General features: G+C 41.3%; 1 protein-coding gene across 6 annotated transcripts in view; it reads left to right on the top strand.

Moving 5' to 3' along the window:
• Positions 1 to 1,091: 1,091 nt before the first annotated feature.
• The window catches only part of GLCE (glucuronic acid epimerase), a 70,817-nt gene continuing 45,864 nt past the window's right edge, over positions 1,092 to 26,044 (top strand). Inside the window, exon 1 of one of the 6 annotated variants that reach the window (XM_078380871.1) lies at positions 1,092 to 1,209. The gene's annotated coding sequence lies outside the window, so the exon portion shown is untranslated. Of the gene's footprint in view, positions 1,463 to 26,044 lie in introns of all 6 variants that reach the window. The other 5 variants (XM_020808159.3, XM_020808160.3, XM_078380872.1 and 2 more) reach the window with 5 other exon arrangements.

Here is a 26,044-nt window from a genome sequence, read left to right as displayed (position 1 = left end):
TTCCTGAATCAATTAAGTTCGTAAGTCAAGGCACCACTATATATGAAATCTGACCTAAAGTTACAGGCAAATAAGTCAAAAATATATTTCAGTTGTTAGTTTTTAGCTATAAAAAGTCCAAACAAGAACTTTAGTCATATCTGAATCAAAAATAAAGCTTATTTAAAAGACATTTAAAAAGCATATGAAAGAGTATACATCTCTTAGTAGTCAAATTGTTAAAATTAAAACATATATGAAAGTAAATATATTATTCAGCCTTATAGCATATTAAGAAAACACACAGAGAAAAACATTTGTAAAAGAGCTCACAAATCCAAGCCACATTAAAATCTGTGTAAAATTGATTATTTTTGTAGTACTACTTTTAAAAAATCTTTTCCACTCCTCTGATAGACATGTGCCTGGCATAAATTTCACTCCGTTTTGAAAGGAAGATCTGGCTCTCTGTTCTCAACTGCGTTTATATGTTTAGGTTTTATAATGATAGGAAATTGGACACTTCCTTTGCAGATAGAACTCCAAAACCTCGAGTTAAAATAAACAGGTAGGAGGGATCAGGAAAGTCCCTTCTCTGCCGGAGGTGATGCAGTGACAACAGGAAATAGTACCTTAGATGAACAGGTTGCAAAGGATTCTTTTTCAGAGTTCCCAGAATCCCACAGCGGTCTCACTAGCTGGGAACTCTTGAAATTTTAGTGGGGGGGAAAAAAAGAACAATGGTCCGACTAAAGCAGTTTCCTAAACACGTATTTTGTGATTGCAGAATTGTGCCTCAGATTTAAAATCCTTATCCACTTGAGACAATAAAGGAATGCAGTCACCTAATTTATTCAAGAGACTGCCAGAGTTCCTATCATAATCTGTAAAAATTTAACACATTGTACACGACTCGTTCAAGGCTCTAAACTAGTTACTAACTCCATCTCTGCTTTTCAGCTCCTCCTTTTCTCTCTCTCTTTTGCCAAGGAAGAAGAGAGACAAAGTATCATTGGTTGTAAGGTTTCTTGAACCGTGATTCGACTTCCAAAGGGGGAAGAGGACGGCAAGGCCACTCTGGCCCGCTATTTCTCTATGTCTTTCAGGCGCGCGCGCGCGCGGTCGGCCGTGATTGGGTGAACTATGTAGAAATACGGGGTTGAGTTCCGCCTTCCCCTCCTCGGCGGCTCTCGCTGGAAGGCGTCTGTGCAGAAGGGCGGGCCTTCTTGGGTGAGGCGGGTGTTCCGCGCGCTCTCATTCATTGTCCTTCGTTTCCTTACTTGCCTCCTACCTTTGCTGCTGCTTTTGCGGAGCTTCCTGGGCGGGAGGCCCCTCTGGAGGGGGAAAAAAATCTTTGTTTTGGGAGTTCGCCCGCGCAGGTGAGGGGAAAGAGCCATTTTATTTGTGGGTGGGGCGCCTCATCTTGAACGGGTGCCACAGAACAGCGCAGGGAAAGGGTGGCGTCGGCCTTCTTTTGCGCGAGGTTTGTGTCAACAACCCTTGGGAGGGGATCTCGCTGTTGTGGGGAAGAGGCAGCGAGGATAGGCAGCAAAGCTGGGAAAGGAAGGGGCCATGGGCCTCTCTGTGTATCCCGCGTCTCGTTCTTCCAGCCTTAAATGGGGGCATTTTTGGAGGGACACCCCCCCTCCCCCCGCACACCTGTTTGTAGAAGTTATGAGAACAGCAGTCTTCTCGAGATAATGTTTTGAAAGGGTTCCCTGTTACTCATTAATAGGAAAGCAGTCAGATCTCTTCCTCCTGGGTGTGAAGCCGCCCCCATCCCCGACTTGTCCGGAAGATACAGAAAGGCTCTTATTTTCTGTGCCAGAGAGATGGGGAGTTGTGGTCTGCGGAGATGTTATACCCTGCTCACTTCAGAAATGTTTAATTAGAATTCTTTGATTAGTGTAGATGAGAATTGATATAACTGTTTTCTTACTGTTTCAACAGTCACAACTCCTGGTGATAAATCTTAAGAAAGGATTTTCATATTGCATTTTCTAGTGCCTGATTTCAGTTCTTTCTTCAAACGGTGACACCTAAGTCTGGAAGGAATAATTTTATTGCTTAGAATGCCTGGAATATACAATCTTGGTTGCACCTGCCAGTTCTGTCTTTGTTAAGTGAACATTCTATCCTGTCTGATCCTTTCTTTGTATGTTAAGTTTGCATTTCATGCATGACTTGCTCTGAAAGTCTTGATTCAGAATACAGAGAACATGCTGTGAGATTTCATGTGGACAATGAAAAGTGCACCTGTTGAGCTTGGTGCTTGCTTCCCATTCAAGGAATGAACCTGCAGCTGATATTTTGTGTGGCATAAAGGAATACATTTATCTTCCTTGAGATTGATGGATGAAAAATCATCTAGGAGAATTGGGTTCTGGTACAAGCATTGCTTAACTACAAATGAAGCAATAGTTCATTATGTGAACTTCAGCATTATGCACATACCTTTTGTTCCTGGCTAAAAACAACTTCTTATGTTTTGGTGCTGTGTAGGTGCTGTCTAGGATCAGAACAAGTTTGTAAGAAGGTCATTATATAGTGCTAGCACTTGCTTTTTCAATAATGAAGCAAGAAAGCAGGCATATTAAAATTGTATCATGTGGGCTAGCTAGAAAGGAGCTATTTTAAAAAGCTGGAACTTCTCTCCTGGCCTTTATTTAGTAACTGTTACTAGAAAAGTATCAATTGTTTTGTGGATCATGAAAATCATTATATAGAAATAACTGAAATTTTAAAGTTGTGACAGTATCATGTCATTGCCCTAAATGCCTTCTCTGAGAATGTTGGTTTTGTTTCTTTGACTTCCTTGCCACAGTGTTGCCTGATGGCAGTACTCAAAATGCACGCAATACTTAATGTGTTAAGAGAAAACTGTGTCTTGCTTCACATATCTAGAAAACTATATAGAGGGCACTTACATTATTGAATCAATTTAATAGTTAAGAGGGACGTGGTGGCACTGCGGGTTAAACTGCAGAAGCCTCTGTGATGCTAGGTCAGAAAACCAGCAGTCGTAAGATCGACTCCACGTGACGGAGTGAGCTCCCGTCGCTTTGTCCCAGCTCCTTGCCAACCTAGCAGTTTGAAAGCATGCAAATGCGAGTAGATAAATAGGTACCACCTCAGTGGGAAGGTAAGTGTTCCGTGCCTCAGTCGCGCTGGCCACCTGACAACGGAAACTTTCTTTGGACAAACGCTGGCTCTACAGCTTGGAAATGGGGATGAGCACTGCCCCCTAGAGTCTGACTAGATGTCAAGGAGAACCTTTACCTTTAATAGTTAAAAAGTCCCTAATTTAAACTGTGGCTCTAACACAAACTTATTAGTTAGGCTTAAAGTTGCTGTTCCTCAATTTTATTATCTGCCTTCTCCTATCAGCAATGTGAGGATGATAATGTTTGCATAGCTGTTAAATTTAAATTAAAAACATGACACCTTTTGAACATTATCAAGCACATCTAGGTAAAATGTATCCCTTGGACTGCATAAGGTCCTCAAGCTTGTTTTCTCAGGCTTCATCGATTTCTTCCTCACAGTTCCCCTGATTCTATTTCTTTTGGTGAAAAAAAGTGAACTGTCGTTCCTCGAAACATAGAGTGATTTCATGATTCGTCATCTGAGTAGTTTAGTCCACTGGTTCTTAACCTTGGGTTACTCAGGAGTTTTTGACTGCAACTCCCAGAAGCCTTCACCACCAACTGTGCTGGCTGGGATTTCTGGGAGTTGCAGTTCAAAAACATTCGAGTAACAAAGGTTAAGAACCATTGGTTTAGTCTTCCCCACAGCTGTATTAAATGTTTATTTAAAAAAAACCCAAATTTTTCAAAATTGGAAGTTCTGTTTGTTTAGAATTTTGGATGGTTTCTTGGGCAGAAGATTGTCCACCAGACATGCAAAAGTTGCCCACCACTGTCCTATTTATGTAGTATCACAAATATTTATTCTGTATATAGATATTCTGTAAGGTAGTTTTTCCATAGCATATTTATCTTTGTGTTACATCGGTAAGGCCACTTGAGACATCCAAGCATGATAGCTAAAAATCAGTGGTTAGGATTTTTTTTCTTTAAAAAATCCTAATTGGATTTTTTTCCATTGTTGAATTTTTTGTTTGTTTCACCTTGGTTGTTTCAGCATCTTTCTGCAGTTTCTCTACAGTGCCTTTTTGACAGGGGCTGGACTTGATGATCCACAGGGACTCTCCAGCTGTCCTAATCTATTATTATTATTAATAATAATAAAATAACTTTAATTTAAAACAAGGATCTTATGAAGTAGCAATTATAAATTCTAATTCTTTAATATCAAGCAGAGGGCAGAATTCTGTTTACATAGCTATGCTGGTGTAAACCAGATCTGGGTGCTGGAACTTTTAGTAGCCAAAAAAAAAAAAAAGCTGCTTGTGGCAATCCAGTAGTTATATTTTACTAATAAAGTCTCCTCCTCATCCTGAGGTTCCCAAAGGCTTCAATACGGCAAAAGAAGGTCCAACAAGAAGGGAGGGGTAGGAGGCTTTCAGTTCATTGAAACTGATTTTTGGCAGCTGAATTTGGTTTATACTGGTGTAACTGTGTGAACAGAATTTTGGATAATTAAAAAAATAATTTCATAAATAGGGGAAAGCAATTCTTGGATTGGAACTTCAATTTTATGCAGTTTAGTATGCCTCTGTATAGGTTAGTTAGTTGACCGTTCTGTTTCCCCTAGTACTCAATCTATTAGCTGCCACCATATGTGTCTCATTTTGGACGTGTATGTTGAGAGATTGGAGTCATCTCCAAAGCTTGTGTTTCTGTCAACATGATATAATGCTGGAATTAAATTTTTGAAATCACCTTTTCTGAGTATTATAACTGGGTATCCCACGTAGTAACTTCTAATCCCCTCTATGTTACCAGTCATGTTACCTGGCATCTCTCTCAATAAAAACTGATCTGGAGTTTCAATTTCATTCAGTTGCTGTTTAGCCTCTGGTGGTTTCCCCTTCATCAGGCCTTCTATCTGTCTAAGTTTCACTACCATGGTAGTGAAACTTATCATTGCACAAAATCTCATAAGTTTTTGACACACAGTGCTTCTAAAGATGTTTCAGGTCACATGATCACTGGAAAGAAGTCATAGATGGATAAGCCAAAGAAAGCTGAATGATATCTGCTTATGAGTATTCTCAAGAAACTTGAAATTTCTTATTTGAATGTGTTTTATAGTAGGATAACTGAGGGGCTGTGATACCTTGGTTTCTACTGTCAGATGTTTGGTGGACTACATTACAGCCTCTCAATTTCTCACCTCTACCAGAAACCTTAGGCGAACCATTTGCCATTTAAATGTAACCGATGCACTCTGACTACTCAGAAATAGAAAATGACAAGCTGGTTACTTCCAGTTTCTAAAAAAGGCTAAGTCTGGATTTCATGAGGCCTGAAGACAAAATTACATTTAAATGGTATATTCCAGCCTTATAGATTCTGTGGTGAAAAAGCAGATGGAGTCAAGTGTTATCAGCATCCTGGCAATAGCGGACCAAAAAATTCTGGACAGCCTTTTTCAGGTTTTTCATGTATACAATATCATAATCTTTAGCTACCAAGGATTTAGAACAATAGCAGTTGTATTGCAGAGGGCATGACATTTTAATTAGATTTAATCTAGGACGAGGAATCTTAGATCCAGAATTTTAGAATGAGGCCAGTCACACTTGCCAGGTGACGGTTGGCAATCAACTATGCTCTCTTTTAGGGAAAACTAAAAACAAGCAAAAGAGGTAAGGTGCAGTGGAAGCCAGGGGACTTGGTGGCAGTGTCAGCAAGGTCAGAAATACTTTCTTTTACATCACTAAGCGTGTCAGCAAAATTGAGATTTGTAGTCAAGAATGATGAGAGAAATCTCAGTGTTTTTGTTTTTTATAGTTTCCCCCCAAATATTAACTGAATTTGGAATATGACAATAGCTTCATCTCACAAGCACTTTATTACGGTCAAAGACCAGTAAAACCAAATCAATATAAAATAGATACATATAATTATTGTTAAGTAAAGTCAGGCAAGGTAATAAAATTCCATTAAAACATGATAAAACAACCACTTGTTTCCAATTAATAACAGAATATATCCTTAATATAGGTAAAACATCAGGAAGTGTTATATTAAAAACATTATATTGTCCATCTAAAATCACCTACCCAAACATCTGTTTACGAATAACCATTGCTGCAGCATAGAATTTGGCCACTTGTCTTGTAATATAAGGGGTATTGTCAGAGAGTAGCCACTGCACATAATAGTTCTCTGATCTCCCAGGAGATTTACAGATAATAGGTGATAAAAGCTCCATGCAAATATCCGATAAAAAGTACAGAAAAGAAGAACATGACCAACTGTTTCAACTTTATCACTGTTACAAGGGCAGGGACAATCTGATGCAGGGAAACCTCAAAATCTTCCCTCCAGAAGCTTAGAAGGTAGTACATTAAGCCTAGCTAGCATAAAAGCCCTTATGACTTTAGATGACATAGTGTTGGTTAAATACGGGGAGGTAACAAAAGCAGATTTCTTAAGGTAGTTATATTTGCCTAACTGGCCAACATGGTCCTGTAGTTCAATGTCCCATACCCTTAACTTCACCGCTTTAATGGCATCTGTAAGACCCATTGCTATAAGTATACTTGGAGAAAAGCCAATTTTCGATATCTCTTCTGTTATATGCTTCTTCCACTCCGACTGAAAGGAATCTAGTAGGATCATTTTTTCTTATGAAAAAATCAGTTTAAGCCAGTATTTCAGCATAAGGACTTTGGCCTGTGCTTTAATGGATACTAACCCAACCTCTAAGCGAAGAGCCACATTGGAAGTACAAGGTGGAACTCCAAGAATGGCTCTCGCAAATTTGGTCTGAACAATCTCCAGAGGTTGTAGATTAGTGTAAGCGAATAGTTGAGAACCGTAAAGCATTTGTGAAATAGTCCTGGCCTTAAAAACTTGGATTACTGATGGTACATGTTTACCCCCAACCATATAAAAAAATCTTGTTATTGCCCCGGTATTTTTCTGGGCATTCATTGCTGCGTGGTTTACATGAGTAAGCCAGGATCCTGAAGAATGAAAAACTATGCCAACATATTTATAGCATGCTACTTACTCTACAGGGTGTCCATTTAGAGATCATTTGTGCTTTATTCTCCTTCTACTCACCACCATAATCTTGGTTTTAGCATCTCAGAAGTCTTCTAAATCCTACGCACATAGTTGACAATAAAACGGCATCATCAGCATAAAGTAGAGTTGAAATTGGGCGAGAGGCAAGTTTGGGTTGGTGAAAACTGGGGTTGTGATGATTTGTGTTTTTATGTGTATTAGAATGGGATATGTAGTCCTAAGATTGTCCCAATAGCATCCATTTTGATTTAAAGTCTGCTCTGTAGTAGGAAAGTTTTTCATGCTGTTTCAGAGAAGCTTCGCTCTCTGGTTATCTCGTTGCTAAGATGAGTAGAGAGCAGAGACTTTCGTAGTCAAAATAATTCTGCCGCAAAGTATGATAACAACTGAAGCTCCATGAGAAAGTTAGGCGGGACAACAAGACCCAGGAGGGGGTGTTCCTTATGAAGCATTCTGGGAAGAAGAAGGAAGTTGGTAAGGAGTTGAAAAAAGATGGAGTTGGACTGAGAAAGGTCAGACACGTGCTTTTTCCCATAATGGCTTGTAGATTTGCTATGGACTATTTTTCCTACCATGGACTGATGGAAGTCAACTGGTTTTCATCTAGCATCAGCCTATGAAGACCCAAGACACGTGAGATGGACTGTGTTATGCTTTTTATTAGTTAGCATAATTCTATTTCTTTATTTTTATAGCTGGAGTGGAGAGGGGAGTATTCCGTTTGTCTTGATATGAAAATGTACCTACTGAACTATTTTACTATCAACTGAAACCTTTTCTAAAGCAATTCTTTTCAATAAAGCAGTAATGATTTGATCTGCAGGCATTGGTTCTTGCACAGACTAGCTGAATGTCTAATTGGCCATGTGTGTTTGCTACCAAAGATTTAGAGCCAGATTATTCTGAGTATAACTCATGGATTTGTCTGTGTGTGTTGCTTTCTTAATAAAGGGGATTGGCTTTTGAGGAAGAAGTTTAGACAGGACCTGGCTGAGACCTAAGTGGCTCTGCTCAGCAGTCAGAGGTTTGTCTGGATTTCGGACTCATCCCAGTCTCCGGCACCCCCATAAATCTCTTCGGAGATAAGGGGCTGCTTACATGGTGGCAGCGGTGGGATGAAACACGGGCTTTGATTTATTGTGTTTACTTTGGCTTAAGTTGAAAGCAGCAAGCATCTCGATGCATGTGCTTTTCACAGCTGGGAAATCCCAAGCCTTGGCAGAGGGGTTTCTTCCACGCTATTTACTTTGAAGGGCTATAAATTAGCTATATTGCATTTTTCTTTTCAGCTAAGGGTCTTAATGAAAGACTTAGCTTTAAGCGAAGTCTGTAAGAACTAATGCTTTGGTTATGTAATTAGGCTGTTTAATGAGTGGCCATTTTCATGCAAGTAAGCGGTCGCCCTTCTGAAGCTCCAGGGTAGGGCTGTTTTTTGCCAGAGTGTTTTATGGCTTTGCCCTTGCCCTACAGTTTCGGCTACAGGGGCAGGGAGAGGATTTTTCCTTTTGGGTCAACTTGGCGTCTGCGTTAGTTGCAGCTTGCATGGAGCAACACTTAGACGGAGAAGAATTTTTGGAGTTGCCTGGAGAGCAGTTTGTGACTCAGAGAACAATTAAGATTAAGGGATTGCGAACAGGTGGAATTAAGTACAGTCTCACAGCTGAGGATATCCAGGACCTACTTGGATCTGATCCAGATCAGACTTGGTCTAAGTTGCAACAGATGGATCAGGCAGAGGAAATGGCGGGTGCCAGCACTCCAGCAGGGAGGGCAGTGCCAGCCAGGGACATTCCTGATGAAACAGCAGGAGCGGCAGCAGCAGCAGCCGGTGCTGAGGGTCCTGATCCTAACAAGAGTCTATCACCAGTGGATAAGTTAACCCTTATGTTTGCTGATTTTGTTGCTTGTCACACTCAATCTATTCATAATCAGAACATTGCTGATCAGTTATTGAAGCAGTACAGAGAGAAAAAGGTGGAGCGTTTGGTTAATGAGCTGAAGGAAAAAGAGGAGTTTAAGAACTCAATAGCCAGTGTTGATAGAAGCAATCTACCTTACTACCATGATGCCCTACCTGTTAGGGCAAAGACTGCACCAGTAGTGCCTAAGAGACAGAGTCAGCCTGATTTTAGAAAGTCTTTTTCTCAAGAGCCCAGGCAAAGTTCATTTGAGCAACGCAGGAGCCTAGCTCCTAGCCAGAGTAAAACACCTCTTAAATGTTTTGAATGTGGTGGCTCTCATCTGCGACGAGATTGCCCAAGGTTGAATGTGCCAGCTAGCCAAGTTAAGGAGCCAGCTAGAAAAACACCTGTGCCAGCTCCACGCAGATCTAAAGCAGGCACTCCCAAGATGGCGTATGTAAGTTCTGTGCCAGCGGGAACTCAGCAAGTGCCAGCTGCCAGTAATGCAGTTTCTGTGCCTCACCAGACAAGCATTGTGCCTTCACAGAGTCAGGAAGGAGTTAACCTAACTGTAACCCCTTCGCAAGCCAGTGGAATGCAGGCAGCAGTAAACCAATATGTGCCTAGAGTTTTGGACTTACAAATTGCTTCAATTTCCTCAGAAATTGTAAAAGAGATTGCATCAGGAGAGAGGTTTTCTGTTATGGATCCTGATTGCATAGTACCAACTACGCAAAGGGACTGGGCAACCCGCACATTTTCTGAGGTGGTTTTTCTTCACACACCTGGAGGTGATATGGCTTTAAGTGCTTTTCGTGACTCGGGTGCCGACATTTCTTCGATAAGCAGACATTTTCTAGACCCCACCTTGATCTTGAACAACCTGAGGTGTCCAGTAAAAACTTATGGGTCTATAGAGACTGATCAGCATTTCATTCCTCTGGCATATGTAAAAATTACCTACAAGTCTTGGTCAGGTGCAAAATATATTTTTACTCATGAGGGAAAACCTGATTTTCTTCTTGGAAATGATCTTGCTTTTTTGGATCACATGCAGAGTCAAAATGTAGCTTCGATGTCGGTAGTCACACGTTCTCAAAGTAGGGAGATGCATGATCCTGAACTGGAGCAGGAATCCACTGAGGATAGCTCAGATGGAGACCTTACCCAACAGCAGCCTCTTGTGACCGAACCTGATAATGCAGCTAAAACTGAAACTACAATAGAGGAGGTGATACCTAAGGGATCAGAGGACTTTAGACTGAAGCAACTTAATGATCCCTCTCTAGCTTCTTTGAGGTCACAAGCAGACAACTATGCTGAACGTCCTGAGCATCAGCAAGTTAGTTTCCTGTGGGGAGAAAATGGACTTTTGTACAGAGAATATTTCCCCAAATCCAACTTGGATGCCCAACCTGTTCAACAGTTAGTCGTGCCTACTGAATATAGACTGAGAATACTAGAAATGGCTCATGACCATCCGAGTAGTGGGCACCAAGGAATACAAAAACCCCTAAAGAGGATTTCTCAACATTTTTACTGGCCTGGTATTTCAAAAACTGTAAAGGACTATGTCAGTTCTTGTGACTATTGCCAACGCACAGGCCATCAAACTGACAAGGTAAAGGCCGAAATGCAGATTATGGAAATTCCTGACCAAGTGTTCCAGTGTTTGCAAATGGATGTACTAGGACCTTTTGTTCCTACTAAATCTAAGAAGAAATACATCATTTCTTTCATCTGTTCAGCCAGTAGGTGGATCGAAGCCTATGCTATTAGCAACCTTACAGCTACCACCATAGCCAGAATCATCGTGGACTTGTGCTCGCGTATTGGAGTACCATCCAAAATAATTTGTGATCAAGCAGGAGCCTTTACAAGTGAACTTATGCGTAAGATCTGCGAGATAAGTGGAATAACCATCAGTTTTAGCACGGCCCATCATCCTCAATCTCATGGTATGGTGGAAAGAGGTCAACAAACTTTGCTTAGGATGATTAAAACTTTGACCCAAGAATATGGAAACATTTGGGATGAACTTTTGCCTTTTGCTTTGTTTGCTTACCGTAGCTCAGCTCATTCTTCTCTAGGTGGCTTTTCTCCAAGTGAGGTGGTGTTTGGAAGAAATCTACAAGGACCATTGGACTTCCTGAAATCCGATTGGGAAGGTGTGGTTAAAAGTAGTACGGTGTCAGTTGCTGATTTTGTTAGAAAACTTCAAGAGAAACTCTTGGCTGTCCAGGAGTTGGCCAGAGACAATTTGTTGGATGCTCAAGCAAGTCAGAAGTTCTTCCACGATAAGAGATCCAGACACAGGGAATTTTCTGTGGGTGATTTGGTACTTGTTCTGAATCCACTCAGACCTTCTAAGTTAGAAGTTGTCTGGGAAGGTCCAGGTGAAATTGTTCAAAAATTGGGAAATGTCAGTTATCTTGTCAAAATGTTGGATTCTAATAAGAAACCTGTTCTTTACCATGTCAATAGTTTGAAACTGTACAAAGATAGATCTGCAATGGTTTTTCAATGTCATGCTGAATATTTTCATGCTGCAAATGAACCTATTGATATGTTGTCTGAATTGCAAGATGCAGGTACATGGTCTGATAATCTTGTTTTAACAGGTACCGTTGATCAGAAAGAAAGGTTGTTTCAAATTTTAGAACAATACCAAGATGTGTTTTCAGATAAACCAGGTTACACCAAATTGATCAGTCATGTGATAACTACTGAGAACAATGCCCAGCCCATACGGTCTAGCCCATATAGAGCAATTGGTAATCATGCTATCCAGATTGAACAAGAGATACAAAAGATGTTATCTTTGGGGGTGATTGAACCGTCATTCTCCCCTTGGGCTTCTCCGGTGGTTCTGGTGCCAAAACGTAACGCTATGGGTGAAATTCTCGAGGAAGTAAGATTTTGTGTTGATTACAGAAAGTTAAACAGTGTTACTGTTCCAGATCCATACCCATTGCCTAGAATGGATGATTTAATTGAACATCTTTCAAAGGCTAAGTTTATCAGCATTCTCGATCTAAAGAATGCTTATTGGCAGCTCGATTTGGCTGAAGATTCACGAGATAAGACCGCTTTCATTACACATGTGGGAACTTTCCGTTTCCAAAGATTGCCATTTGGTTTGAAGAATGCTGGTGCTTCATTTCAAAGGATGATAGACAAACTTTTACAAGGTTTACCTTTTGCAAGTGCTTATCTTGATGATGTTGCCATTTTCAGTTCTGATTTTGATTCTCACATGTCTCACATTGAAACTGTTTTGTCCAGACTTCAGCAAGCAGGACTGACAGTCAAAGCCAGCAAATGTCAATGGATGCAAGGAAAAGTCATGTACTTAGGTCATTTGATTGGGCAAGGAGAAATTCAGACTCTTCAAGCTAAAGTACAATCTATTAATGATTGGCCTATTCCAAAAACTAAGAAACAGGTACGCTCGTTTTTGGGCCTAGTTGGCTACTACAGAAAATTTATTCCTGATTTCAGTCATTTGGCTTCACCTCTGACAGAGCTCACTAAGAAGAGACAGCCTGTCAAGGTAAAGTGGACACCAGAGTGTCAAGGTGCCTTTGATGCTTTAAAAGCTAAGATTATGGATGCACCTATACTGAAATCCCCTGATTTTGACAAACCATTCATTTTACAAACAGATGCCTCTGAATTAGGACTTCGAGCAGTATTGTTACAGCAAGGAGAAGATGGGAACCTTTACCCTATCTCATACTTCTCTAGAAAACTCTTGGATAGAGAGAGAAGTTACGCAGTACCTGAAAAAGAGGCTCTTTCTATATTTTGGTCTCTAAATTTACTTAGACCTTACCTATGGGGGCGTAAGTTTACACTCCAAACAGATCACAGAGCTTTAGTTTGGTTACAGAAGATGAAATCTCACAACCAAAAATTGTTGAGATGGAGTCTAACATTGCAAGATTTTGATTTTGAAGTTCAACACATTCCTGGAAAATTGAATGTAGTGGCAGATGGTCTTTCTAGAATGTACTGTGAAGATTCTTATGAACCTGAACGTTGAAACAATGTATTCAACAGTGTGCTATGTTTCAGTATTGTAATAGTTAATCTGTAGTTGAATTTTGAGATATAACCAGTTAATTACTTTGAATTACTTTTTAGTTACTTTTGCTTGATTTCTTAAAATTAGATCAGATTTACTGCTCTGAATTTTAACGATTATCGGGGGGGCATGTGATGATTTGTGTTTTTATGTGTATTAGAATGGGATATGTAGTCCTAAGATTGTCCCAATAGCATCCATTTTGATTTAAAGTCTGCTCTGTAGTAGGAAAGTTTTTCATGCTGTTTCAGAGAAGCTTCGCTCTCTGGTTATCTCGTTGCTAAGATGAGTAGAGAGCAGAGACTTTCGTAGTCAAAATAATTCTGCCGCAAAGTATGATAACAACTGAAGCTCCATGAGAAAGTTAGGCGGGACAACAAGACCCAGGAGGGGGTGTTCCTTATGAAGCATTCTGGGAAGAAGAAGGAAGTTGGTAAGGAGTTGAAAAAAGATGGAGTTGGACTGAGAAAGGTCAGACACGTGCTTTTTCCCATAATGGCTTGTAGATTTGCTATGGACTATTTTTCCTACCATGGACTGATGGAAGTCAACTGGTTTTCATCTAGCATCAGCCTATGAAGACCCAAGACACGTGAGATGGACTGTGTTATGCTTTTTATTAGTTAGCATAATTCTATTTCTTTATTTTTATAGCTGGAGTGGAGAGGGGAGTATTCCGTTTGTCTTGATATGAAAATGTACCTACTGAACTATTTTACTATCAACTGAAACCTTTTCTAAAGCAATTCTTTTCAATAAAGCAGTAATGATTTGATCTGCAGGCATTGGTTCTTGCACAGACTAGCTGAATGTCTAATTGGCCATGTGTGTTTGCTACCAAAGATTTAGAGCCAGATTATTCTGAGTATAACTCATGGATTTGTCTGTGTGTGTTGCTTTCTTAATAAAGGGGATTGGCTTTTGAGGAAGAAGTTTAGACAGGACCTGGCTGAGACCTAAGTGGCTCTGCTCAGCAGTCAGAGGTTTGTCTGGATTTCGGACTCATCCCAGTCTCCGGCACCCCCATAAATCTCTTTGGAGATAAGGGGCTGCTTACAGGGGTTACTTAAATTTCCAACTAAGCCATTGATACAGAAGTTGAACAAGGTGGGGCTAGTATGCATCCTTGTCTCACTCCATCCCAGAGTGTAGGACATGCAGGAATGTGGTATTTTATTTATCTTACTTTGCTGTTTCCTGCCCTCTGTGGGAATAATTCTTGGCTCATGACACCATCTTGGGTTTCAGGAGTGTCCTTTTTACAATTTTATGATTTGGGTGGGGAATGTTTGTTTTCCTTTATGTTCAGTGTTGGAAACCACCCCGAGTAGTGGCATGCCACTAAGATGGTTCAGAATAGACAATGAATGAATATCAGTCAAATATCAAACATTTTTGTATAGTTTTAGTATCCTATACAGGGATCCCTCCTAACTGCTGGATAGCTATGTGTTTTAGGTATCTGAGCTGGAGGTTGGGAGTTTGATTTCTCACTGTGTCTTCTTGAAAGAGGTTGAACTTGATGACCCATAGGGTCCCTTCCACGTCTACAGTTCTAAGATAGCTCAGATGTCCTTTTCTCTTCCAGTCCTCTATTATAGGTAGAGCCCTTGAGGTCCCTTGACAGGGTGCTTAACCATCCAATCATCATAGAAGGAGATCTAGAACGGTTTTAATGTAATGTCTGGGCATGGTTTGGTAAGCTTATAGAACTAAATCTGTCCAAGGACAGGAACTAATAAGTGATCTCTGCTAGCAAATTAGGAATTTTAAAAAAATATTAATGTCCCTTTGCCACCTACTGTAAACTTCCCAACAGTTTTACAGATTGTTGTAGTATTGAAAAGAACCCAATACATGGCAAATTGTGATCAAAATAGATTTTTTTCTTTAGATTTACCCTAGATGCCCCCATTGTTAACATAGCAATTGTAAAGGCAATGGCTGACTCATAAATGAAACCAAGCCTTGCAAGTTCAAGGAAAGGAGTGAAACATACTTCAGTTTTGGGAACCATCTTTGTTTATAGAATCATAGAAAAGTGAAGTTGGAAGGGGCCTACAAGACCAACCGCCTGCTCAATGCAGGAATACAATCAAAGATATCTGCCAGGTGATTATCTAAGTTTTTCTTGAATGCCTCCAGTGTTGGAGCACTCACCAACTCCCAAGGTAACTGGTTCCACTTTTGTACTGCTCTAACAGGAAGTTTTTTCTGATATTCAACAGAAATCTGACTTCCTTTAACTTGAGCCAGTTGTTGTGTTTCCTGCACTCTGGGATGATTGAGAACAGATCTTGTCCCTCCTCTGGATGACAGCCTCTTTTCTCAAGCCTAAACATGCTCAGTTCTTTCAGCCTTCCCTCGTAAGGCTTGGTTTCCAGCCCCCTGATCATCCATGTCACCCTCCTCTGAACTTGTTCCAATTTGTCAGCATCCTTCTTGAAGTGTGGTGTCCAGAACTGGACACAATACTCAAGGTGAGGCCTAACCAGTGCTGAATAGAGGGACTAGCACCTTGGAGGATTTGGAAACTACATTTCTATTAATGCAGTCTAAAATAGCATTTGCATTTTTTGTAGCCACATGTCCAGACTATTGGCTCATATTTAGTTTGTGGTCTACGACAATTCCAAGATCCTTCTTGCTCATAGTTTTGCTGAGCCAGGTATCCCCCATCTTGGTACTGGACCTCCCAATACAGGATCAACTCACAATCTGTATTGACTCTTCGGAAGACACACTCATGATTCCTTCCGCTCAGCCAGAATCACCTGTCTTGGCTCAACTCCTGGTTGAGGCAGATATGACTATGATACTGATGTCTCCTCATTCAAGTCCACCTTCTACCCACCGCTCCACATTGTGGGCAATTCGGACTCAGCCTCTGTGGTACCGCAACGTCCTCTTCCACGAAAGAGGCAGAGAAAAGAGCGACATGCTTCTCATGGTACCAGATTGGATAGACCCACAACACCAACTGGGTCCATCCCGTCCCAAGAGCCATTCGATAGGCATCGGCACTCGAAGAGGGTCAAACTCTACGAACCCAAAGAGTACTACAACCCAACCTATAAACGTTCCCAGTTTCGAGCACATCGGTACCACCCTTCCAAGCTCCATTACTACCGAAATTGCTGTCACCGATGTCATTACTACTGTGAATCGGACACTTCATCCTCATCTTCATACCCTTGGTACAGACACCGGTACCGTGACACCTATCGATCCTGGTCCTCATCGGACATCAACTTGGTACCAGACTCTCCAGTACCGACGCATACCTCCAGAAAGAGACAGTATACAGACATCTCAAAGTCTCATACTACGGTACCAAAAAAGTCTTGTGACTCAGTACCATTACTTCAGAAGTCGGTACAATCAACCACAACCTACTCTTGTCCTCAACCATTATCTCACAGTATCAAACAACCTACCAAGGACCATCCCAAGCAAACTTTGGTACCGAACCAACATCAGTTGTCTAGAACCCATCAAAATCCAGTGGTACCAACTCCATCTCTACCTAAATCTCACCCTACCACACCAATTTTGATGCCACCATTTTGTGGTCCATCTTCTCCTGCTCCACCATCGCATTCAGCCTCTTCGCACTCTTTCCTCTCTGTTCCAGACCAAGGATCTATTCCTAATCTGCCAACACCTGATTCTGACAGTAATCGTAATGATTCACCTTCACCCACCTTCATTTTGTCATACTCGCAACTCATCTTATGTGTTGCTTAGAGGGACTTAGATGTCAAACAACCATTACAGGTACAAACTGACAAAGTATATGAGGACATCAATAACCAACAATCTCTTCTTCCAAACTTGAGTTTCATACTATCTCTCCTGGACTTGACCAAACAAACATGGTCTAAACTATCGTCTGTTCCACAAATGTCACATAAAGTGGAAAACTTTTACAGAACTCATGGGAATGATGCCACGTTCCTCTACAAACACCCACCACCTAATTCATTACTAGTTGCTGCAGCTCATAACAGAGCGTGCAACTGCTCTTCCACAACACCCAATAATAAAGAGGGTAGAAAACAAGACCTTGCAGCCTGCAGAGTGTACTCTCTTGCATCGTTCAACCTTCGTGCTGCTAATTATATCGCAGCAATGGGAGCATACCATCGCTACTTGTGGACCAAAACCCTCCCATCTCTCCAATCTGCCTCAGGTGAATACAAGACATGAGGACTTGCATTCCATCAGGAAGCTATGACCCTGGCTCGCCAGGAAAGAATAACAGCAAGGCACATCATTGAGACCTCCTCTAGACAGATGGTCATAGCAGTAGCCCTTCGCAGATACGCATGGTTGAGACCTGCCCAGATACCAGATGATGGCAGAATGAGAATTGAGGACCTATCCTTTGACAGTTCCGGCCTCCTTGACAATAAAACCGACGACATTCTGGAAAATCTGCAAAAATTAAAGAAAACAGCATGATCATGCAATGCTGAACAATCCTACAGACCGTGCGGACTGCAATGGCATTGCCCTTACCAATACCAGCAGTCACGGTCATACTATTAATTAATTAGATTTGTATCCCAGCCATCTAGACTATATCTACTCTGGGTGGCTTACAGCAAAAACATGAAAACAACATATAACAATTAAAACAACAATTTAAATCAATAATATTAGTGGCATTCAAGATGGAAAAGCAAAATAGAAGTTAAAATAAACAGAAAATCAAGTAATGACCAGAGGGAAGGCCTGCCTAAAGAGCCAGGTCTTAAGTTGGCTGTTAAAAACACCCAGGGTGCCAGGCAAATTTCCAACGGGAGTTTATTACAAAGTCTAGGGGCCACTGGCGAGAAGGCCCGGTTTCTTGTTCTTTCTTTCCAGGCCGCCCTTGCTGTTAGGCCCGTCAGCCACCTTTCCTGCCTGTATCGAGTGATTCGAGTAGATCTAGGTGGGAGAAGGCATTCCACTAGGTATCGAGGTCCTAAACCCGTTTAGGGCTTTATATCAACATTAACACTTTGAAATCAATGCGGAAATGAATAGGCAGCCAGTGCAAGGCAGCCAAGGTGGGGAAAATATGCTGATGTCTTCTCAACCCACTAAGAAGTCTGGCCACCTCGTTCTGCACCATCTGAAGCTTCCACATCAATCTCAAACGTAGCCCCACGTAGAACGCATTACAGTGGTCTAATCTTGGACAAGAGTGAGGGCCCCGCCATCAAGATAGGGATGTAGCTGGGCAATCTGCTACAGATGGAAATATGTGTAGTGGGCCATTGATGCCCCCTGCATTTCCATGGTGAGTGCCGGATCCAGATGGACCCCCGAACTACTAACCTCACTCTTTGCTGTGTTAGCCCCCAAAAGAGAGGGAGTTTCCCGAACCACCAATGGAGGGGGCCGCCCACCCTCAGGACTTCCATCTTGTCCGGATTGAGCCTCAGCCCATTCTCCTGCATCCATCACAGAACAGTCTCCAGACAGCGCTGAAGGGACAGAACGGCATCCACTGAGGTAGGTGAAAAGGAGATGTACAGCTGAGTGTCATCAGCGTACTGAGGGCATGAGGCCCCACACCCCCTGATGACCCCACCCAGTGGCCTCATATAGATGTTAAACAGCATTGGGGAGATAATCAAGCCCTGCGGAACCCCACGATTGAGACTCCACGGAGCTGAAACACTCTCCCCAATCTGTATTCTCTGAGGACAGTCCTCCAAAAAGGATCATAGCCAGGTTAAGACCTGCCCACCGATTCCCAACTTGGAGAGCCTCCCCAGGAGGATACCATGGTTGACGGTATCAAAAGCGGGCGAGATATCGAGGAAGACCAAAAAGGACATTTTGCCCCCATCAGCCTCCCTCAGCAAGTCATCCAACAGAGCGACCAGTGCCGTTTCTGTGCCATGGCATGGCCTGAAGCCCGACTGGAATGGATTCAGGGCATTGGTTTCATCCCAAAGAGCCTGAAGCTGATCAGCCACCATCCTCTCCACCACTTTACTGAGGAAGGAAACATTGATGACAGGCCCATAATTGCCAATATCGTCGACCGCCAAATTTGGTTTCTTCCTAATGGGCCTAATGAGTGTCTCCTTGAGGGCAAGAGGGACCTTGCCCTCCTGGAGAGACCCATTAATTATTACTGTGGCCCATTCAGTTGTTATAGGCCTGGCTTCTTTGATAAGCCAGGCCGGACAAGGGTCAAGAGAGGGTGGCCTGGCAGTGATCAAGCACTTTGTCCACCATATCTGGCGTCACAGGCTAAAAGAATTCAAGTCTCACCAGGCAAGGCGGAGCGCTGGACGTCTCTGTGCGATCCACTGTATTTAATAAAGGAGAGAGGTCCCGTCGGATGGCCTCCACTTTAGATTTTAAAAATGCTGCAGATTGGTCAGGTGAGATATTAGTAGGAGGCCCATCACTTAGACCAATTCCAGAAAGATTGCAAACTATACGGAAAAATTCCGCCTGCTGATTTGAAGCTTCGCTTATCCAATTAGTGAAGTGCGCTCAACTAGCAGTCCTCACCTTAGCAAGGTAGAGGTTAGTTGCGATCCTAATAGCTTTCCTATTATAATCTGTTCCTGTCTCCAGTTGCACTCTAGCCATCTCCTATTTTACTTCATAGCTCGCAGCTCCTGGTTAAACCAGGACCCTGGCCAAGCTCTGCCCCAGAGAGGGCGTTTAGGTGTGATTGTGTCTACAGCAGCAGGAGTGATCGTGTCTAGTGGATGCAGCAAACCAGCCATCAACTGAGCCTCAACAGGAGCGCCAGACAGATCAGCTGGAATCCCTCATGGTATCATGGTCTGCATCCTCCTCCAGAATAAGATTTTGAATAATCTGGGATTTATTGGACACAGACCTGACATTGAACAGCAGCAGTTTTAGGGTGGAGGGCCAGCTGATCTGACTACCTCGAAGACTGGCAGGTGGTCATAGTGCTAGAACAGTGAACAGCCTTCAAACATCTGTTCACCGTTCTTCTAAAACGAGTGGAAACTGTGCCATTGCCGTATCTCCTTCTACCCGTAATCACTCAGCTGTTCAAAGAACCCTCGTGGGGGGGGCAAGCGTTCTACTTCAGATCAAAAGAAAAACCAAAGGGTACACTAAATTAATACAGTTAAACAATAATAACAGAATTAACAAGATTAATCCAAATAATAATAGAAATATAAACAATTATCAGATTTAACAAATTATCAAATTAAGCAATTTATCCATTTAGAGATTTAAATAAAATTTAAATTAAGCAATTTAAGATTTAAATTAATAAATTCAAATGAAATTTAAACAGAAAAATATGCATTTGTTTCAAAAATAAGTGAGATAAAAACAGAATAAAACAAACTAAAATAGAATAGGTAAGATATACCAAAAAAGTAAGAAATAAATATAAACAGAAAATAAACCCAAGATCCACCCACCCAGTTGGTCCTGTCCCGCAGCACTCTGGCTGTAAGACTTATTTTCCTCAAGGAGGCTGTCAGAAATGAGTTCAGGTTTATGGGGGCAGAGATCACAAGCCAAACAGTCAGAAGCTACCATGCTTTTTCGACACTTAAACAATTTTTGAAAGGTGTTGCCAATATGCGACCTTCTGCTCCTTCGCTGCCTCCACAGTGGTCTCTCTCTCTGGTCCTGCACTGCCTATCCCATCCCCCCTTCGAATCCCTCACCAACACGTCTGAATGCCTTCTTTCACTCAAAACGCTATTTCTCATAGCTATTACCTCTGCTCACAGAGCATCTGAGCTTGCAGCCCTGAGAATTGATCCTCCCTTTCTACAATTTCATCCTGGCAAAGTCATCTTATTCCCAGATGTGTCATTTATGCCTAGTTTCAACCTTTCACCTACAGTGGACCCTCGACTTATGGAATTAATCTGTATTGGAATGGTGGCCCCAGGTTGAAAAGTCCGTAGGTTGAGGGTCCATTTCCCATAGGAATGCATTGAAAACCATTTAATCCATTCCAGCCAAAGGAAAAAAAAAAACCCAGGCTTCAAAAGCTGCACCCACTGCCCTCTGCCTTCTGTCCTCACTGCCCTCTGCCTCCTGTCCCCGCGGGGACGAGAGGCAGAGGGCACCGGGGACAGTAGGCAGAGGGCAGCGGGTGCAGCTTTGGAAGCCGCTCCACGCCCACTGCTGGTTTTCAGCTTCCCAGGCTTACAAACCCCCTCTGCTGCCCTCTACCTCCTGTCCCCGGTGCCCTCTGCCTCATGTCCCTGTGGGCAACGGGGACGGGAGGCAGAGGGCAGCGGGGACAGCTTTGAATTTCCCACCCTTTCCCCCTGACTTTAGTAGGTCGAAGCTCTGGCCACAAGTCGAACCAAAATTTTGTGGCTGGAGCTTTTCGTACCTCAAAATTTTCGTAGGTAGGGACCTTCATAAGTCGAGGGTCCACTGTATCACAACCTATTATCCTGTCTATGTTTTTCCACCCCCTACAATGGACCTGGAATGCTCGCTACACTTACTGAATGTCAGGAGAGCCCTATCATTCTATCTTTCCAGAACATCTTCTTTCAGGAAATCTAAAAGACTCTTCATATTGCCACATCCCCCTCATAGGGGTTCCCATGTATCCTCACAAACAATTTCCATGTGGCCGGTCTCAACTATTAAACTAGCCGATCAAATCGCTAAGCAACCTTTGCCTCCCGGAATCAAGGCTCACTCTACCAGAGCTACTGCCACGTCTGCAGCTTTTCTTCGTGGAGTCTCCCTCCTGGACATTTGCTACATGGTCCACGCCATCTACATTTGCTACCCACTACAGGCTGGACCTGAGGGACAAGGCTGATGCATCTTGTGGACAAGCAGTACTTCCTTCAATCACACTTCCTGCCCGTCCTCCCTTCTGTCCATCACTCATGTACTAATTATGCAGTGGCCGACTATCTTTAGAACTGGGGTACTTTGGAGGGAGGGCGGACCTTGTGGATGGGGGTGGTGGTCCTGCCTAGATTAGCATAAAGCTCTAGAATATTCCAGAGATCTCTGTGCAGGTGCAGAATTAACCCATTAGTGTAAATTCACAGAGTACCACTTGAAGAACCAGAGTTACAGGTAAGTAACCTCTCTTTTCAGACAATTGGAGGAAGGCTAATTTTGTCCCTATCTTCAAAAAGTAGGAACCTGGGAACTACAGACCAGTCAGTCTGACATAAATCCTAGCGAAAATTCTGGAACAGATGATTAAGCGGTCACTATGCAGATTCCTAGAAAACAAAGCAGTAATAATTAGAAGCCAACACAGATTGTCAAGAACAAACCCTGCCACATTGATCTCATTTATTTAATTGGGCAACGTAACAACAACAAATTTAGTTGAATAATTGAATAACTGTTGATGCAAAGACTGCTTATCAATGATCTAACAATCAGAGCAATCCATAATTAAGTAAAATCCATATACTTTGGATGAGAGGAGAGCCTGTAATATTCTTCTCCTTTACAATGATCTTTTTCCATCTCCTTCCCCCTCCATTAAAAAAAACTTTCTCTCTGAAGAGGGATGCAAAAAGAGATTTAGTGCGTTAGTAGAAAATAGTCTTCATTTATAAGGAGGTGATTAGGTTTGCAAGCATTGCTAGCAAGCACAACATCGAGTAAGCAGCAGGGCAGAGTCCTTTTGTAAGATGACTAGGCCAGAGATTGGTCTATCCAATGCCATGAAGGTTTCCAGCTCATCTTTTCTCCAAGTGGATACAGTTTAGGTGTCTCGCAGGTGAAACTCCAGTAATAACAATAACAGGCCTTGTTGAGATGGAGGTGCTTGAATGCTACAGTGAAGTTGAGAGCTATGCTGGCAGAAGTCTCACTACCTAAAGGGTTTTCCAAACCAGACAGGTCTCCGCTAAGAAGCCAGGCCATCTGTGTCCACCAACCATCAATTATGGTGAGAGGAAATAAACAGAAATCCATACCAGATCAGTGGTTACATGGGTCAAGGTGCGATAGCTCCTGGAGATCTGGTTATAAATGAACTACAGGACTCAGTAGATGCTGTTGAGGAACCAGGATAAGCTGCTGCAAAGCCACTGGAAGAACATAAACACAAAACTTAAACCGACGCCAAAAATTGAAAAATTATGAAATGCGATTATGAGGCAAACCCAACAGCTTGCGATTTAAAAAACGTGATGGAAATTTGGAAAAGGAAACACCCAAATAGTGACATAGGTAAACAGCAACTAATGAACTAGAGAAAGTTTATCATCTGGAGTAAAGTGTTTGCAGAACTTGAATTGCAAGAACTAGAAATGATGGCAAAAGAAAAATCAAAACAGAACAGTGACTATAGTATGGAAGAGAAATGGAGGGTAGAGGTAGACTCAACAGTGGAGGAGAGTAGAGGAACAGCTTCTGGAACAACCCAGAAATTATGAGTTGACAGAGCAGAAGAAATCATTGAGGGGAAAAAATAGTAAACCACATTAGTCAAAACATAGAAAGACAAAGGCTCTCCATTTTGCCCCAATTACAAAGTAAACCAGTAAAAGCTCTACTGACAGATGCAAATATAGTATTCAGAACAATCTCAACCAACATGCTAAAGGAAATAAATCAGCTCATGTATAGCACAGTTGTCATAATAACTATGGAACTTGGTTGAAAGCTGAAAAAACAAAAAAACAAAACAAAACAAAAAAAATCCAGAAAACACTTGGCACACCAAAATGGAAAATTTGGCCGGAAAGAGAAATAAACAAATTATTTGCACAAGATGATGGCAACTTAAAACACTTGAAAGATTCAAAAATTTAAAATGAAAAAGTAAAAGCCAGACTATGCAAAACTTGTGACCTAGATAGGAAGACAATTGTTGAAATTATGGAATAATTAAAACAACGTGTAGCAGCTCCAACAAAGAAAATCCAAAGATGTGATGGATGCTTGAAACAATATAGAGAAAACCCTCAATTTCAAAATAATCAACAATTATTCTATAAAACACTAGATGAAAATGTAGAGCAAAAAAATTAGACTCATGTAAAGATGATGCTCTAAAATTTTGGAAAGAATTTGGGAAAACCCAACCAGATATAGCAAAAACATCTCATGGATTAAAGACATTGGTAAAGAAACTCAACTAAAACCTATGGATGATATTGTAATAACAACTAAAATGTTTAAGAAACAAGTAAAGGCTATGAAAAACTGAAGTGCATCTGGTCCAGTTGAGCTGCACAGATTTTGGTTAAAGCATTTAACAACTCTCTACCAAGATATAGCAGTACAATTTAATCACTTACCTCAAAATTCTGCAACTAAAGATCGGATGACAACAGGCCACACAGTTCCGATAATAAAATACCATCAATGGATTCCAATAATTATTGACCAATTACATGCCTTCCAACAATGTTCAAGCTTCTTCCAGGGATATCTGGAAGCTCAATATATAATTGAAAACTGAAAACACTCACCCAACTAACAGAAAGGGAACTTTTAAAAGTCAAGAGGCATGAAAGACCAGCTACTTATTGATAAATACTAAAAAACACAAAATATGAAAAACAAATCTTAACAAGTCCAGGATAGACTGTAAAAAGACATTTGACAGCTGAATTGCCACACACTTGCCTGAAAATATTTGGGATTAGTACAAATATTCAGAGGTTCCTCAGGAAAAACATGAAGAAATTGGGGCATTTAGCATCAAAAGAAGAATACTTCAAGGGGATTCTTTGTTGAAATTGCTGTTTAATATCTCACTAATCCCCCATGTCAATAATTTTAATTAAAATGGATTGGTATTTCAGAACAAGCAGGAAAAATCAATCATCTGCTATACATGGATGACCTAAAACTGTATGCAGAAAGTTCCCCTGAGATAAAATCACTGCTAAACACAGTGTGAATAATCAGTGAAGATATTCAAATGAAATTTGGAATTGACAAACGAGTAGCTCTCTCTGTACAACATGGAAAGATCCAAAAAATAGATGGAATAGTTAAAAATGTGATATTATAAAATCACTGTCAAGTGATGAAAATAATACCTTGGGATACTAGAAGCAGATGACATCCTGCGCAGAAGTTAAAGAATTGACAGGGAATATATAAAAAGGCTGTGGAAAATCTTAAAATCAAAATTAAATGGTGGAAATAAAATTAAAACCATAAATACATGGTCAGTTCCAGTAATTAGATATCCAGCTGGTATAGTGGATTGGACCCAAAATGAATTAGAAGTATTGGATTGAAAAACATGGAAACTAATGCATTATGCACTAAATCCAAAAAGTGATGTGGGCAAATTATTTTTACCACGAAACATTGGAGGCCGTGGATTACTGCAAACAGCAAATAGTAGAGGAGGAAAAAAGAAACCTAAATAATTACATGGGTACAAGTATCAAAAAATTACTTAAAGCAGTGAAACAACAATTTGAAAATGAACAGTTGGAAAAGTAGACCACTACATGGACAACATCTGAGAAATATTGATGGAAGGCATGATCATAATTCAACGTGGACATGACTAGAACTAGATACCCATTAAGAAAGAAAAGTAATATTCCTTAATGTTTTTATATTTTTGATTGACTGTGCCTAGTGTCTTTGAATATTAGAATAATAATAATCTACAGAGTTTATAGAACTGCAGAGTTAGAAGGGACTCTGTGGATCATGAAGTCCAGCCCCTGTCAGGGAGGAACAGTGGGGAATTGAACTCTGAACCTCTGGAGAATACTTGGAGTTGGAGTCCAAACAAAATACAGTAGTACTCCCATATCCACTAGGTATTAGTTCCAAGCCCCCTGCAGATACTGAAAACTGTGGATAATAGTAGTGATAATTCTTAGTAATAATGCTATCTATATATCTATATACAGTGGTGCCCCGCATAACGAGCGCTTCGTTTAACGACGAATCCGCATAGTGATGTGTTTTTTGCAATCGCCGCC

The sequence above is a fragment of the Pogona vitticeps genome, chromosome 12 (assembly GCF_051106095.1).
Source record: "Pogona vitticeps strain Pit_001003342236 chromosome 12, PviZW2.1, whole genome shotgun sequence".
Classification (NCBI taxonomy): domain Eukaryota; kingdom Metazoa; phylum Chordata; class Lepidosauria; order Squamata; family Agamidae; genus Pogona; species Pogona vitticeps.
This window is presented reverse-complemented; position numbering and strand designations above follow the sequence as displayed.